Source organism: Leucoraja erinacea, chromosome 19 (genome assembly GCF_028641065.1).
Source record: "Leucoraja erinacea ecotype New England chromosome 19, Leri_hhj_1, whole genome shotgun sequence".
Taxonomy (NCBI): domain Eukaryota; kingdom Metazoa; phylum Chordata; class Chondrichthyes; order Rajiformes; family Rajidae; genus Leucoraja; species Leucoraja erinaceus.
In genome coordinates, this window is record NC_073395.1 from 5,669,173 (window position 1) to 5,686,603 (window position 17,431).

At 41.7% G+C, this 17,431-nt stretch overlaps 1 protein-coding gene and 1 long non-coding RNA gene across 4 annotated transcripts in view; one reads left to right on the forward strand and one right to left on the reverse strand.

The window, feature by feature from the left end:
* LOC129706138 (ninjurin-2-like) overlaps positions 1-17,431 on the forward strand; it is a 149,133-nt gene that overhangs the window by 108,079 nt on the left and 23,623 nt on the right. The window lies entirely within an intron of this gene.
* On the reverse strand, positions 622-9,915 carry LOC129706139 (uncharacterized). The gene is made up of 4 exons (XR_008725010.1): positions 9,486-9,915; positions 6,648-6,715; positions 3,479-3,635; positions 622-2,573 (listed from the first exon to the last, which is right to left on the reverse strand). It is a non-coding gene; the product is annotated as an uncharacterized LOC129706139 (long non-coding RNA).

The window sequence follows — 17,431 nt, forward strand, 5'->3', positions numbered from 1 at the left end:
TGAGGCTTTCCGTGTTTGGAGTAGTAGTATTGAGCGACTAACAGTACTCAAAGCAAGGAAACATGACATTATCAAACTGATGGGGTCAGCCTTTATTATCCAGGTGGAGTTGTAATTTATGAGTGTGGAACAAAATATGATTCAATTGTTTCCATACATTTCTCATCAAAAATGGTAAAAGTTGCATTAACGGCCTGTAGGAAATATCTGCCTGCCCTGAGAGTGCTGGAGACGAACCTTCACCTTTTACTATTTTTACAGAGGTGGAAAATCATCAAACAGGATGATCAATGTTTACGCCAGATGTGAATGTTTATGCAAGTTCTCGGAACTTGAACAACCGTGTTTCCCTGCTGGCACCTCCCTGTATCGTTCAGTGGAGACTGTGGGAAAAGGCAGGCTCTTCGTCTGTTTTCCTACGGCTTTTGCAATGAATTCAATCTTTGAGCTTTCAAGCTGCATTTCTAAAGTGAAACACTGCTGTCTGCACTGCTTTGTTTGCTCATGAAATACCGTAGAATTCAAGGGAAGCATTTTTTAAATGTTGGGTGAAACCCTCAGATAATTTAATCCTTTGCCAGTGTTTATGTAATGAGTCGATTCAAACACATATCAGAATACAACACATGTTTATTAAATGTACTTACAGAATCAGTCTACAGGACATAACAGTTCCTAGCAGCTACTCACTGAATTGAGTAGACAAACTCTTCCTAATATAAAACGAATATTGGGCGGAGTAACTACTACAAGCACTACAATTGGCTAGTAGGATATAACCAATCTACAGTTTAGTTTAGAGATACAGAATGGAAACGGGCCCTTTGGTCCATCAAGTCCCAGCTGACCATCAGTCAGCCGTTCTATGTTCTAGATATGTGTAAGAAGGAACCGCAGATGCTGGTTTAAACCGAAGATAGACTAGACAAAAAAAGCTGGAGTAACTCAGCGGGACAGGCAGCATCTCTGGAGAGAAGGAATGGGTGACGTTTCATAGAAACATAGAAACATAGAAATTAGGTGCAGGAGTAGGCCATTCGGCCCTTCGAGCCTGCACCGCCATTCAATATGATCATGGCTGATCATCCAACTCAGTATCCCGTACCTGCCTTCTCTCCATACCCTCTGATCCCCTTAGCCACAAGGGCCACATCTAACTCCCTCTTAAATATAGCCAATTAACTGGCCTCGACTGCCCTCTGTGACAGAGAGTTCCAGAGATTCACCACTCTCTGTGTGAAAAAAGTTCTTCTCATCTCGGTTTTAAAGGATTTCCCCCTTATCCATAAGCTGTGACCCCTTGTCCTGGACTTCCCCAACATCGGGAACAATCTTCCTGCATCTAGCCTGTCCAACCCCTTAAGAATTTTGTAAGTTTCTATAAGATCCCCTCTCAATCTCCTAAATTCTAGAGAGTATAAACCAAGTCTATCCAGTCTTTCTTCATAAGACAGTCCTGACATCCCAGGAATCAGTCTGGTGAACCTTCTCTGCACTCCCTCTATGGAAATAATGTCCTTCCTCAGATTTGGACCCTTCTTCAGTGTTCTAGATAGTTCCATGTTATCCCACTTTTGTTCCCACTAGGGGCAATTTTCTTCAAAGCCCAATTAACTTACAAACCCGCACGTCTTTGAGATGTGAGAGGAAACCGGAGCACCTGGAGAATGGCAAACTCCGCAAAGACAGCACCCAAGCTGTTGAAGTGTCAGATATTCAAATACAACTTCTTTGTTCGATAGAATTATTCCCTTTTTCTGCTAACGTGAACTAATTAATTATATTTATATTTGGTATAGTCACAGGACTAGTTTACTATTAAATGTTCTTGTCATTACCATGATGAGGGCAATATCCTTACTTTAAAATTACAGATGATGAAGAGCATAAAAAGTACAAAATAGCAATGTTGACATAAGGAACTGCAAATACTGCAATCCTGAGTAAAACACAAAGTGCTGTAGGAACTCGGCAGGTCAGGCAGCATCTGTGGACGGAATGGACAGATGATATTTCAGGTCGGGTCCCTGGAAGTGTCTGAAGTGGCCAAAACATTGTCTGTCCAAAATCGCGATTCTTGCAGCTGATTCAGTCTCACGAAGGTCGCTCTTTGTCTTATTGCATCGCCTCTGTTTTAAGACGACGTAAAGCTCTTGGTGAACATTGTGCAAATGGATGCAATTTCTAGTCTTCATTTATTATTGTAGAATGAGTGGGTAATGAAGTAACAAATGCAACATTCAATTAAAGAAAAGGAAATGGCTTGAATGGATGAAAGTAGATCTTCTTCTGCGATCGGCACGCCAAGAGCCACCACACTCGGGCACCATCATATAGGTCCAAGGTCACAAAGAACGTTTGCATTGTCACTGTTACACGCAGGGGCCCAAGAGGATTGCTTTAGGAGTTATTCATAAATGGGAATTCTACGCTTATGATTATATCTGAATCATTGATGTGGTGATCCTCTATCATTAGTAGGTGTACCTTCACCGGAATGAGTGCTGCTGCTCCGGAAAGTGAATCATCACCGACTCCACCGGGTAAAATAGGAATGGATAATAAATGCTGAGCTTGAGAGGCAAAGATAAATGAATAAATAAATATTAAAAATAATGATATGTGTGGAAAATCCCACCAGGGAGGGTGGGGAACATAAATATGATGAATTAAAAAGCTGGAACTAATGGACAAAATCTGTTCAGGAAAGCATCGGGTTGGTGTAAAAGTTAACCTGGTGCATCTGTGCCCAGTTGGGAAGGAAATCCACTGCCCATCCCCATTCTGGCCTCAATGCAAGTCCAGGCCTGAAGGAATATGTTTAAATGGATTCTCCACAGCAAAAGGTTCATGGCCAACCAAGGATGAGGAATTCAGGCTGCTCTTGCCAGAGAACCTTGTAAATGAGTAAAGAAAATTATTTATGGTAAAAAATCTCCACTATTTGTGTCAAAAACAGTTATTCTAAAGGAGCTTAGTTGGTTTAAGAAGGATTGAACTGCAAGAAATTACAGAGTTGTGGATGTAGCCCTGTCCATCACACATACAGACTCATCACCTTTGGCCCCATCTATACCTCATGCTGCCTTGGGAAAGCAGCCAATGTAAACAAGGACCATTTCATCCCGGTCATTCCCTCCTCTCCCCTCTCCCTTTGGGCAAAAGCTACAATAGCTTGAAAGCACCTACCACCGGAACAGCTTCATCTCCTCTGTTATCTGACTACTGAACAGTACTCCCATAAGCTACTGTGTATTCCCGATCTTCCAACCTACCTCATTGAAGATGTTGGACTTTTTGGTCAGGAACTGTAATGCTCCAATGCTGTCAAGCTATTTTCTGCCCTCTGGTATTTTTGCCTCACCTGTTGTACTTGTGTATGGCGTGATTGTACTCATGTGTGTTCCGTATTTAATATTATGGAAACAAAAGATTTTCACTGTCGGCATGCATGACAAAAATAAACCAACACCAATACCTAAATTAGCTTCAGATCTTGACCATAAGGTTCTAATGGTTTGGAGACCTCTTTGTACATATCCACAGAATGCATTTTCTTGAATTAATATGCTGGAGGTTTGACAGATTGTATTCTCCAGGCAGCAGTTAGGCCAGTTTGAACTTGCATGCAAACCCTGTTCAAAACAAGAAAAACAGGTTGACTTCATTTTATGGAAAGGTTAAGCTTTTATTTGCATGAGTATTTCTTTAAACAGATCTTGGGCTTGGTAGTAAAATGTCTGAAGCAATATTCATCACAGAGTCATTGTTGGCTAGTAAGGTGGCTGCAATTTTTTTGTTTCATAATACAAAATAAAAAATCTGCAGATGGTGGAAATCTGAAATAAAATGGAAAACATTGGAGAACCCTAATGGATCAAGCAGCATCCTATGTCCAGGAACATTACCATCTGGTTCGGGAATTGCTCTGCCAAGGACAAGAAGGCTCTGCAGAGAGTAGTGCGTTCGGCCGAACGCACTATGGGAACTTCACTCACCCCCCTGCAGGAACTGTACAACAGGAGGTGCAAAGGTGCAACTCCAGAGCAAACAAAATCATGAGAGACCTCTTCCACCCCTGCAACGGACTGTTCCAGCCGCTACGGTCAGGCAAATGCCTCCGTTGCCATGCAGTGAGAACGGAGAGGTTGAGAAGGAGTTTCTTCCCAGAGGCAATTCGGACTGTAAACGCCTTTCTCACCAGGGAGTAACTCTCCAGAAAGTTTTTCCTTCTATTATTTATTATGTAAAAGAATATGAGTGTTATGATTGTGTTTATAATTTGATGCGTTGTTTTGTTGTTTGTCTTTTGCACAAAAGTCCGCGAGCATTGCCACTTTCATTTCACTGCACATCTCGTATGTGTATGTGACAAATAAACTTGACTTGACTTGACTTGACTTGACTTGACTTGACTAAAAGAGAGAATAGGTTTGCAGTGGCCCAGGTAGACTTTTGCATTCATGTGGAAGTATTATGTTGGGATCATATGCGTTTAATTTGCTGAATTATAGGTGTCATTAGTTGAATATATTTGCCACTGTCATTGCTGATGTACATGAGCAAAGACGACCCTGGACATTTCATCAGGAGTAAGATTTCGGCCAACAATGTGTATTATGAACATAACACCAAGATAATGCATTAGGGTTTTCACCACCTCCTTGACTGAAATACATAGTCTTCAAGATATTTCCATTAACTATCCCAAGTTCCCTTGTCTTCACCTCTATCTCCACTGTAAAAACAAGGGAGAAATACTCATTTAGGATCTTACTCATCTCATCTAAGATGGCCGCTTTGGTTTCTGCGGGGCCCTATACCTGCTCTAGTTTCCTTCTTTCCTTTAATGTACTTTGGAATTGTTATTAGTTTAAGAAGGAACTGCATGCAGATGCTGGAAAATCGAAGGTAGACAAAAGTGCTGGAGTAACTCAGCGGGTGAGGCAGCATCTTTGGAGCGAAGGAAATTTCCTTCGCTCCATAGATGCTGCCTCACCCGCTGAACTTCTCCAGCATTTTTGTCTACCTTGGAATTGCTAGTGGATCTTTATAAATTTGCAGTTGAAGTCAAGGTTCAAATGCAAGCTTTGCCATCATTGCGGTCTCAACTATAACAACATTAAGGGAGCAGCACAGACTTGACTAAGATAGTTGGGGATATATTGTTAGAGCTGCTGCTTGAGATGTTATCTGATAGACTTCTTTAGCAACATGACAGCATCCCAACCTCAAAGCATTAGTTTGCGATCTGTGGGTGAAAGCTGTTTATCACAGCAGATTGATTTTGCAAACAACCATTCTTAAGCCGGCCTGATACCTAACTGACAAAAAATTCAGAAGCACGTAATTTCATAATTTTGACTTTAATAACTTTGAATTTGTTTTAGATGTTTAATTTTTTTTTAAATAATTTGTGTTCTGCAACATAGATTTTTTTTTGTGCATAGCATCAATTGACCAGTTTTCTGACAGATGTAAAGATTTCTAGCTATACTCCCTCCGAGGCATAATTCCACCAAATTGTCTGTGACAAGAACCAATTTGTCCAGATTCTCATGATACAATGAATGAAAAAAGAATTCAAAAGAAATTGTCTTTTGAAAACAAATGGAAAAGGCCACGATTACAGGAAGATGAACTTTGTCAATTTTTTAGTACCAGATTTGCTTTCCAGTTTGCAGTGCTGCATATAAGAGGTCTAAACAAATATGAACATAGGAAACATCTAAATGATTATAGTTTGATCATGGCAAGGGTGTTTTGCTGTATAAAAAAGTAGATTATCTTGGCTCTGATATAATTCAATTCAGTTGAGGACAGGTAGGCAAAAGTGCTGGAGAAACTCAGCGGGTGATGCAGCATCTATGGAGCGAAGGAATAGGTGACGTTTCGGGCCCCGAAACGTCACCTATTCCTTCGCTCCATAGATGCTGCCTCACCTGCTGAGTTCCTCCAGCACTTTAGTCTACCTTCAATTTTTCCAGCATCTGCAGTTCTTTCTTAAACAGTTGAGGACGGGGATGAAGCAGAGTTTAATATTCATCTCGAGGCTTCTTTCTGAGGCAGCACAATGATGCTCACAACTTGGCAAAGAACAACCTATCACTTTGGAAGTGACAACATTCCACAAGTCCTCCTCAGGTTCGAAGTTGACAATTTTCACAACCACAAGCCTTGATGTATATTTGGTGAATATCTAAGCGGTATTTCAGACGGCTCAGCTAATGTGCGGAGATTGGCACTTACACTCTCCTCATGTGGCTACATTGCACAGTTCAGAAACGCCGAGTACAGTCAGAATTTATCAGTACAATGTCAACATCATGAGCGACACCCATATTGGGTAAGACTGTGTCATTCCCAGAATGTATGGACTGTATTTGAGCTACAACCCTACAGCATGGGAGGTGATGTCACCCTGTTGTATGTGTGCTGACACCTCCCGAATGGATGGGAAGAAGATTATGAAGATGACGCATGGTTATCATATTACTGGAAATGCTATGAGCTGGGCATTCGTCATTGGAATGAAAAGATGTTCAGATCAGATAAATGGAACAGCCATTCTTTTCCAAAATGACCAAATGGATGCACATAGTTTCCCACAGTGTCTCTTTTATTGACTGCTGAGTTATAAAATTCACCTCTGGATAATTCCTTTAGCCAAGAAACAGGAGAAATTGGTGGAAATGCTCCGCAGGCTCGACAGCATCTACGGAGAGAGAAATGGTTAACATTTCATGTTAGTCATTCAAACTATTTCACAGGTCAAAAATCTAAAATGTTTTTCTCTCTCTCCACAGATGTTGCTTGGCTCATTAAATATTAGCTTCGTTATCTGCTTTTATTTACCGGTAATCATTTCTTCATGTGTTTTGTACAAGTCTGTGTGCTGGATATTCATTGCATTGTGAATGGTTTCCCTCTTTCCTCTATGGTACAATTGTCTTCATTGCATAACGCTCATAATTATTCAGAGTGAAATTCTTCACACCAGGCGGGTTCGATATACTTCATTGATTTTGTGGCCATTTGGCTATCGTTCACTATTCTGAGTGGTCATTTAGTTTTTAGATCTATTCTAACTTCCAGGCGTTTTTGTATTTTCCCAATCATGTTAAAATTTATGTAGAGCAATAAGTTTTAGTTTGTATGTAATGTAGCAGCAGGGACTGGGAGGGGTGTGTAGTGTTCTAGTAACATTTGTTTCCAGGATGTGGGCAGTGAAGGCTCTGTTTGCTCTGAGGTTTCTGAGGGGGGGTTTAGATGCTGAGAGCTGATTTCCTCTCAGAGGAAAGTCTAGAACTAAGGGCCATTGTCTCAGGACGAGGGGTCAGCCAGTTAGGAGAAGATGAGGAGAAATTTAAGCAGGCCCGTTGTAAGGCTTCAGATTTCGCAACCTCTAGAAAACTGAACATTTATTTGGTGACTGTGTTCAAGGCTGATATTGATTGGGTTTTGAACACAACAGACTGTGGAATAAGGTAAAGTGCTGGAGTAACTGGGCGGCTTGGTGGCGCAGCAGTAGAGTTGCTGCCTTACAGCGCCGGAGACCTGAGTTTGTCTATGGGTGATGTTTAAGAAAAAACTGCAGATGCTGGAAAAAACAAAGGTAGACAAAAATGCTGGAGGAACTCAGCAGGTGAGGCAGCTTCAATGGAGAGAAGGAATAGGCGACGTGTCAGAGTGAGCAACACAGGAAATTGGAGGAACAGCACCTCGTATTCCGCCTGGGTTGCTTGCATCCGGATGGCATGAATGTTGAATTCTCCCAGTTTTGCTAGCCCTTGCTGTCTCCTCCTCTTCCTTAACCCTCGAGCTGTCTCCTCGCATCCCCCCGCCCTGCTCCTCCTCCTCCTTTTTCCCTTCCTTCTCCCCCCCACCCCCATCAGTCTATGAAGAAGGGTTTTGGCTCCGCACAAACGTGCGCCTATTTCCTTCGCTGTCCATGGGATGCTGCTGCACCCGCTGAGTTTAACAGCATTTTTGTGTAAAACATTTGCTGCTTAATCCATGTTTGTCCCTTCAAGGTTTACTGCTGAAGTTACGAATGAAAACCTAAAACTGGCATTGAGGCTAAGGGGTGTGGCAGGAGGGCATTGAGTTTCGGCTCATCAACACTACTCCGCTTTAGTAGATGACACTCTCTCATCACTATGCATTTTAATGTCTCCCCGTGAAAGGAATACCTGTATCCCTCAGCTGCAGAAAATGTGCATCAAATATTAAGAGTTACTTGAGCTGTGTATTGGGATTGTTTCTGGACGATGAATTTAACATGGGTCTGATTCACGATCAGTAAAACATACAGCAGACCTGCCGACACACAATCCATGACAGAAACAGCTCTTCAAGGGGTAATCTGCTGAATTCTACGATTGAAAACACTAAAACTTTAAAAAGACAAGTTCATAAGGTCATAAGTGACAGGAGCAGAATTGGGCCATTCGGCTCATCAACACTACTACGCCATTCAAGCATGGCTGATCTCTCTCTCACCCCTAACCCCATTTTCCTGCCTTCTCCCCGTGACCTCTGCCACCCGTACCCCTGACCAACTGCGAGAAACTGAAACACTTCAAGATCTTACGCGATTTTCTGCGTTCCCCGAAGAATCAATGTAATTGAAGCATAAACAGCCGCAGTGTGATTTTCATGCTGTGAATAGGTTCCTATGAGAGGAATAGAAATCCTCCAACAATCTATATCTCAGCATCTGATCGTAAGCCTGTCAATATGACTCATTTCTTTTCAGCTTTGGAATTTGTAAAAAAAAGTTAAGTGCAATGTCTCTGATTCAGTGACGAGTATATTAAAGAACAAAACAAATGCACTTACAAAATATTTTATTTAGTATATTATAAATAATATAAGAAATATTAATTTAAATATAAACTATTCCTTAGATGTGCAAGAGTATACCAATGCGACTGAAAAGTGGTGTGAATTGTAAGTTGATTCTAAAAATGATCTAAATACAACTGTAACTGCATATCTAACTATCAAAAGAAATTTAAAGCATTGGAACCATGTGTAAAGTTTGTCAGAGACAAAAGGAACAGCAGATGCTAGTTTACAAAAAAATGATGCAAAGTGCTGGAGTAACTCAGTGGGTTAGGCAGCATCTTTAGAGAACATGGATGGATGACGTTTTGGGTCAGGATACTTCTTTAATTTGTCATTATTCGACAGGGAAAGTCGACACTGGTTCGATCATGACCTCAATCTATGTAGAGTTTGCACGTTCTCCCGGTAACCACATGGGCTTCCTCCGGGCGCTCCGGTTTCCTCCCACATCCCAAAGATACGTTGGTTTGAGGTTAATTGGCCTATGTAAAATTGCCCCTAGTATGTGGGGAGTGAATGAAAAAGTGGGATATTACAGAACTAGTGTGAATGGGCGATGGATGGCCTTGGGCCAAAGGGCCTGTTTCCCTGCTGTATCTTTAACTTAACTTAAACTAATTATATTCTTTTCTCACCTGTCTTCAAGTATTCAATCAGACTGGAATCAGTGACCATCATGAAATGGGCAAAGAAATAGTTCATGAAATAGTCATAAATTGTACAAGAAATAGTTCATGAAATAGTCATAAATTGTACAAGCCCATTCCAGTGATTTGTGTTGTTTAGTGAAGTCCTTGGTCAAAGCAACATTCATGACTGAGTTCCTTCAGTGATTCCAGAGAGGTTTATTGAAGTCTTAAAGTTTCATCTTCTGGAAAAATCAATAATTGTTCAGCCTGCTGAAAAAGAATTAGGTAAAAAACACAGCCCGAGCTGGTTTGTTTTTTGCTGAATACAGACCCATTTGGCAAACTTTATCTGAGATGACATATCAATGATGGCTCCAGCTTTGCCGAGATTATTCTACAACTGATACGGACTATCAAGCATGGGCACCATAATCTTCTAAACTGTAAATAAAATACAATTCTTTAAAGCTGTGTGTCTGTTGAGAGAGAGAGAGAGAGAGAGAGAGAGAGAGAGAGAGAGAGAGAGAGAGAGAGAGAGAGAGAGAGAGAGAGAGAAAAAGAGAGAGAGAGAGGGAGAGAAAGAGAGAGAATAGAGAGAGAGAGAGGAGAGAGAAATAGAGAGAATGTATAAATTGTAATTAATTTACCTCCCATAATCATTGCAAAATATATCCCTGCACACAAAAATTGTAGAAGAGGAAGATGTTCTTGCTGTTAAGTTTGATTTCTGCAATGTTTCGCACCTCAGTCAATTGTTGCCAGTTTCTGATTCATTATGAAAATATAATTTGCATATTAAGAGGCTAAAAAACCCTTTAATTCAGACTGACCAGCCAATGAACTCGTTCACCATTGTAGAGCACCCAAGGAATAATAAATGTAGCAGAGCTATTTTATCCCTACCAGTGCTGCATTCGACCAGGATGATCTGTGTTAAAAATCCACCCCAAATGTGTGATAATCTGCAGAGGTTACCAGGAAGTAACATTAATTGTAACTATTTCATTCTGGGCATTAACTCCGCAATGGAACACGTACGGTGCTGCTCATACACCGTCCAGGAGTTCTTGTTTCCCCTCACTCACATCCAAAGGACCGTCTCCACTTTTACAGCTGAGCACTTGATGGGCATTCCTTTTCCTTTGCTTGTTTGCAACAGTTTATTTTCCCTCCGTTCTCTTCCTTTTCAAATGTCATTCATGGACATCAGTTTAGACACGGGGTCAAGGAAAGAACGTTCACGGAAGAGTCGGGGCCCTGTTTCCACCAATCTTTCTACCACCGCGCACTATAAGAAGCGACAAGAAGCGACAAGTCAGACACCATTGTATGCAGATGCCGAGAAGTGTGTTCAGCTCTGGCTGAACAACTTCGAATCTTGTGTGTGGACTTGATAAGAAGAAGAAGCTTTGACACCAATATCCATAAGTGATATTGTCCATAAGTGATATATCCATAAGGTCACAAGTGATAGGAGCAGAATTAGGCCATTCGGCCCATCAAGTCTACTCTGCAATTCAATCATGGCCGATCTATCTCTCCCTCCTAACCCCATTCGCCTGCCTTCTCCCCATAACCCCTGACACCCGTACTAATCAAGAATCTATCTATCTCTGTCTTAAAAATATCCATTGACTTGGCCTCCACAGCCTCTGTGGCAAAGAATTCCACAGATTCACCACTCTCTCACTAAAGAAATCCCTCCTCATCGCCTTCTTAAAGGAATGTCCTTTAATTCTGAGGCTGTGACCTCTAGTCCTAGACTCTTCCACTAGTGGAAACATCCTCTCAACATCCACTCTATCCGGGCCTTTCACTATTCTGTAAGTTTCAATGAGGTTTCCCCTCATCCTTCTAAACTCTAGCGAGTACAGGTGCAGTGCCGACAGACACTCTATCCTGTACACCCGGCTCTCCTGCTCTCCCCACAATGACCATGCATGCAACCTACAGGCATCTTCAAACTAAATTGCACTCTGCCAAGTGCCTACAGCAGCTAAGTGCTCGGTGTTCCTGTGCATATACTTGCTTGCCTCTGATTATCAGGCCGCATGTGTTCAGTTAGTAGCAGAGTCACCTGGGTGGATAGTAGACTCAATGTCTAGGGTGGGGATTGCTGTTAATTCTCCCCTTATTATTTAAATATGCTCTTCTCATAACCTAAAAACACCCATGGGGAGGGGGAAATAATCTACCACCAAGTTTCTATTTCGAAGTAACAGCATCTAAAATTGCCAGACGTGTTGTTTTAAATAGATCCGTCAAGACTCTAGTTTAGAACGCATGCCAGAAATTAGTTTATTTTTCGTCTATTTTTATTTTAAACCAACTCAGAAGAAGCGACAATTTAGATGTGAGATTTACAAGCATGTCAAAACCACAGTTGACAGTTGAACAGCTCATACTTTCCTCCAGATGCTGTTTATAACTCGTAGGAAGAATGTAAATACTAAGAGGGCTCTCTACTGCGAGCTATTTCAGTAACAATGCTGATGATATCAAGTTCCTTGGCCTGCCCACATTGTCCTATTCTGCTCCTTCCACTTGCCTTTCCATCTCACATGCTCGCGATACTCCTAAAAAGTCAATAGACAAAAGACAATAGGTGCAGGAGTAGGCCATTTGGCCCTTCGAGCCAGCACCGCCAATCAATGTGATCATGTCTGATCATCCACAATCAGTACCCCGTTCCTGCCTTCTCCCTATATCCCCTGACTCCACTATTTTTAAGAGCCCTATCTAGCTCGCTCTTGAAAGCATCCAGAGAACCTGCCTTCACCTGAGGCAGAGAATTCCACAGACTCACAACTCTCTGTGAGAAAAGGTGTTTCCTCGTCTCCGTTCTAAATGGCTTACTCCTTATTCTTAAACTGTGGCCCCTGGTTCTGGACTCCCCCAACATCGGGAACATGTTTCCTGCCTCTGGGATGTCCAAGCCCTTAACAATCTTAATGTTTCAATGAGATACCCTCTCATCCTTCTAAACTCCAGAGTGTACAAGCACAGCTGCTCCGTCAAAAACGGAGATGCAAGAGTCAGCAGATGCTGAACTCTTGAGCACCAAACATAGCGCTGGAGGAACTCAACGGGTCGGGCAGCCTCTGGCTGAGGGAGATGGACAGATGACATTTTGTTTGGGTTTGTCCTCAGACTGATGAGTCCACGATCCGAAACGTGATGTGTCCATTTCCCTCCATAGATGCTGCCTGACTCATTGGGTTCCTCCAATACTTTTTTTTACAAAGAGGTAAAGAAATTGTAGCTTTTTAAATAAATGAAATAATGTCTCCCATTTCTAATGAGGAGAGTGGATATTTTGTCTGGAAAGTGGCAAGACTCCATTTTCCATCAGGAGTCAAGAGCCAACATGTTTAATTGTCAGATACACCGTGAACCGAACAATGTAATTCTTATTTGCTGCAGTTTTATCTGCACATCAATACATCACAACATATCCGCGTGTGCTGCAAAGTAATTTCGATACTACTTTGGCCTTTCTGCAGTAATAATGGAACCTGTCCTGGTATCAGACAAGACATCAGCGACTTGCTCATGTTAGAAACATAGAAACATAGAAAATAGGTGCAGGAGTAGGCCATACGGCCCTTCGAGCCTGCACCGCCATTCAATATGATCATGGCTGATCATCCAGCTCAGTATCCTGCCTTCTCTCCATACCCCCTGATCCCCTTAGCCACAAGGGCCACATCTAACTCCCTCTTAAATATAGCCAATGAACTGGCCTCTGTTGTTTCTATTATTTGGGCCTCAATGCAAGATTGCTATGAAGTGTGGCAACTCTTTGTGTGCTCTTCTCAGAGAAGGATTACTATTATCTGATACAATCACCATGCTCTTTTATATCTCTTTTCTACCTGTAATTCCCCTTTGCTCTCACTGGGGTACGCCCTGATTCAGTTCAACCAAATTTCAGACATATCTGTCGTGTTGTTGCAAATTAGATTATCGTTGTTCTGTTTTGGAACAAATGACAATAAAACACTCTTGACTCTTCACAATGGACTTTGTCCATGGAACTGATGTACTACAACGCTGTAAACTATATTCTGCACTCTTTATCTTTTCCTTTGTTCTATCTATTGTGCACAAGTTTGACCTGATTGTATGTATGCATAGTATTATCTGATTTGATTGGATAGCGTGTACGTAGCAATAACAAACCTGAACCTAAACGAACTTTGCAATAATGAGCCGTGAGTCAGTTACTAAACACAAGTATCCTGCATGAAGCAGCCATTCCAGGATGCTGACATCCCACTGAAGCTGATGAGTTTGCACCTCCTGAGCTGTTTACAAACCAGAATAATAAATATTTGCAGTCTGGAAAACACCCAACCTTGCATAATCCAATTAATTTATCTTAATTTAATTTAGTTTAAAACCCTTCATATTGTAATGTGTCGGATTGTAAATTCATAATATGTAAATTCATAATATGTAGACACAATGTTGCGGATGCTGGTTTACAAGGGGAAGACACAAAGGGCTGGAGTAACTCTGGAGGACATGAATAGGTGACGTTTCGGGTTGGGACCCTTTGTCCGCCTATCACCTTTATCCACCTATCGCTTGCCTGACTTTGTCCCGCCACCAACACCCTTCTTGCTTTCTCGCCATCTACTACAATCAGTGCAAAGTAGGTGCCGACCTGAAACGTCTCCTGTCCATGTTCTCCAGAGATGCTGCCTCATCTGCTGAAATACTCCAGTACTTTGTGTCTTTCTTTTACACACATAATATGTTCACCAGTTTGCAAGATGTATTCACATCCTCTGTATCTGCCTTCCTTAACCAGTATCCCAGGAGCCCAGCAACGCAGCATATACTTTCCTTGCCTAAATTTGCTCCTGGCACTGGTTCTCAGATTCCCTCTAGAGGGCTGTAATCTTTCTCATTTTACTACCTGCAGCAGACTGATGTAACACATCTTCATACTGAAACCCAGTAAACACTGCCTATAAATTTCTATTAATCTACAGTATAACATTTCCCCTTTTCCTTGCCATAAATGATTACACATCAATGTTCAAAGCACAGAAATGCACTTTTTGACAAAGCCAAAGTAAATTACACCAATAAATTTGCCTTCAAAGTTCTGATGCATACGGACCGCTTGCTCTGGCGAACAAGACATTTCTAATGAACTTTGTTGAAATCCTCACGATTATGACACGAATTACTAGTTGATAGCGAGGCAAATTGTTCTCTGTGCTAGAGTTCAAATGCCAGAGGGCATAAGTTAAAAATTGTGCAGTTGAGTGAAAAAGGAATATTTGGGTGAATCTGGAAGTGATTACCAAGGACGATTATTGAAGTAAAAAATGTAAAAAATAGATGTTTCTTGAAAGCCGATGATAATGTTGGGGTAGATAACGCTTGTGATTTTATGCCCCAATCTCAAAATGCCTGTTTTTCTAAATGTTCTGGAATCCCCCTCAACATTATTCATAAAAGCATGTTGCTCTTTGAGATGTGCTCAGAAATTGACCTCATGGAATTTGAGCAAATATTCTGCATTGTTCTTTGTTTGAGTTCTGTAAGCAAGAATAAACAAAGCACTCACTGACTTCATTGTCTCTCTCCAATGTCGATTCACACAAAGTAGGAGTGAAATTCAGCCTGGAAGCTGAACGTTTGCAGCAGCCAGCTACAGCTCAGAAGCATATGCCTCTGATAAATTCAACGTACATCCTAATCACTTTCCTTCCTCTTTCCTGCATTTTTCCAACATTTAGCAGATGGGTGAGTCTGTCATAAATCTGCTGCAAATATTGGTTGCCAATGGGAAACATGGCCTGGGGTAAAGATATGTTTCCATGAGAAGAGATTGTCTGTTCCCTTTCTAACTCTGCTTATTCCTACGTTCCTGCACCCTTATAAACACCAAAAACATGATACTCAGTGAGTTTGTATTAAGTTCTTGTCATGCAGAGTTAACCTTTTAATTCTTGGAGTGCAGGAGGCTGTGGGCTGATCTTACAGATGTGTATAAAATGATAAGGGGAATAGATAGGGTGAATGCACAGCGAAGGGAAATCAAGAACCAGACAACATAGGTTTAGGATGAGAGGGGCAAGATTTAATAGGAATCCGAGGAGCAACCTTTTCACGCATAGGGAACAAGCCGTCAGAGGTGGTTTAGGCAGGTACTATAACAACGTTTGAGATACGCTTGGACAGGTACAAGGCAGCAGGGTGGCAGAGCAGTAGAGCTACTGACTTATAACGCCAGAGACCCACGTTCGATCCTGACTATGGCTGCTGGCTGTATGGAATTTCTACGTTCTCCCCGTGACCTGCGTGGGTTTTCGACGAGATTTTCAGTTTCCTCGCGCACTCGAAAGACATACATTTTGTAGGTTAATTGGTATAAATGTAAAATTGGCCCTAGTGGGTTTATGTTGATGTGCGGGGATTGCTGGTCGGAGCGGACTTGGTGGGCTGAAGGTCCTGTTTCTGCGCTGTATCTCTAAACTAAACTAAACATGGATAGGAAAGGTTCAGAGGGATGCGGCCAAACATGGGCAAATAAGACTATTTAGATGGGGCATCTTGGTCGGTGTGGACCGAAGGGCCAGTGTCCATGCTGTATCTCATGGGAGAAAAAAAAGTAGATCAACCAAAATGCTAACGGGCTGAAATAAAATCTCAGTCTCTTGAGCCCGACTAGTCTCCCAGTTCTGAGTTTATCCTTTTCAGGGAACTGAGATGGGGGAGAGCAGTGCCCCCCAGCCCAAATTGGTCCCTTACATCAGTTATTTGAGAACAACTTATCAGAGACATATTTCAACTTGCAGGAGGTATGCGAGACTTGGCAAACTTGATATGCCATGACCTTTCCTTCTCCTAACAAATAATGCCAGGTCTTTGCTCTGAGCACCTTTACAACTTTCATCCAGATGTCGAAAGGCAAGGGCTTGGTATGTTGGCAGACGCCACATCAATGGCTTCACAGAAATGTATTTTACCGAGAACGTTCCACGCTTAATGAGGAAGGTTTATTAGTAGGAAAGGAGGTGCAGTGGAGACTTTTATGGCTGCTGGAATGTAATAGCCTGTAAAAGAGATCTTGTGAATGTTAGAATGTGTTGTTTCAACAGTTTGGTTGAACCTGACATTTATACACGATATAATGCATGGATATTGTGGAAGGATAAAGTGGACAATTCGGATACAATTGTTGGTGAACTTTGTGGTGAAGTTATAAAAAAAATATCAACAGTGAACTCCCTTGTCAGGACTGAGGGGCTCCTGTTGTCTGTGTTTGATTTCTACATAAGCAACTCTATTTTTCAGGTATGTGAAAAAAAATCCTTGCACAAAAATGAGCACGCCAGAGACAGCGAAGGACAACCTAATAACGTGGACCGTACTTTGTTTGAAGCACATTTACTTTAAATAATCTGTGAGTGGAAGTTATCTGTCTGCACCACAGTTAACTATTTCCTGTTGGTTGGCGGTTCGTGGCTATAAAATTCCTCGAGTGTTATTATTTATAAAACACATTTTTGCCGTGGTGTAGGTTCAGTTGCAAGGGACATGTGGATTTGTAGGCTAATTGGCCTCTGTAAATTCACCTCCCAGTGTGTAAGGAGTGGATGTGAAAGTGGGATAACATAGAACTAGTGTGAAAGGGTGATCAATGATCAGCGTGGACTCGGTGGGCCTGTTTCCATGTTGTATCTTTCAATCAAAAAAATTGTGTTGAAACATCTAATTGCATTACAACCACAACTTCCAGCTGCTTGGCACCCTTCATTTGGACAACATGGAAGTATTACCAAGATGGTCCCTAAACCACCGCCCATATTAATGTGAGATGTACAACATGCCATGGCAGGAAGGCATCAGTGTGTGAAATATAGACCCCAGCTGACCTTTGAAGATGTAGGTAGATTTCAACATGAATCAGCATATGGCACTGAATGGAT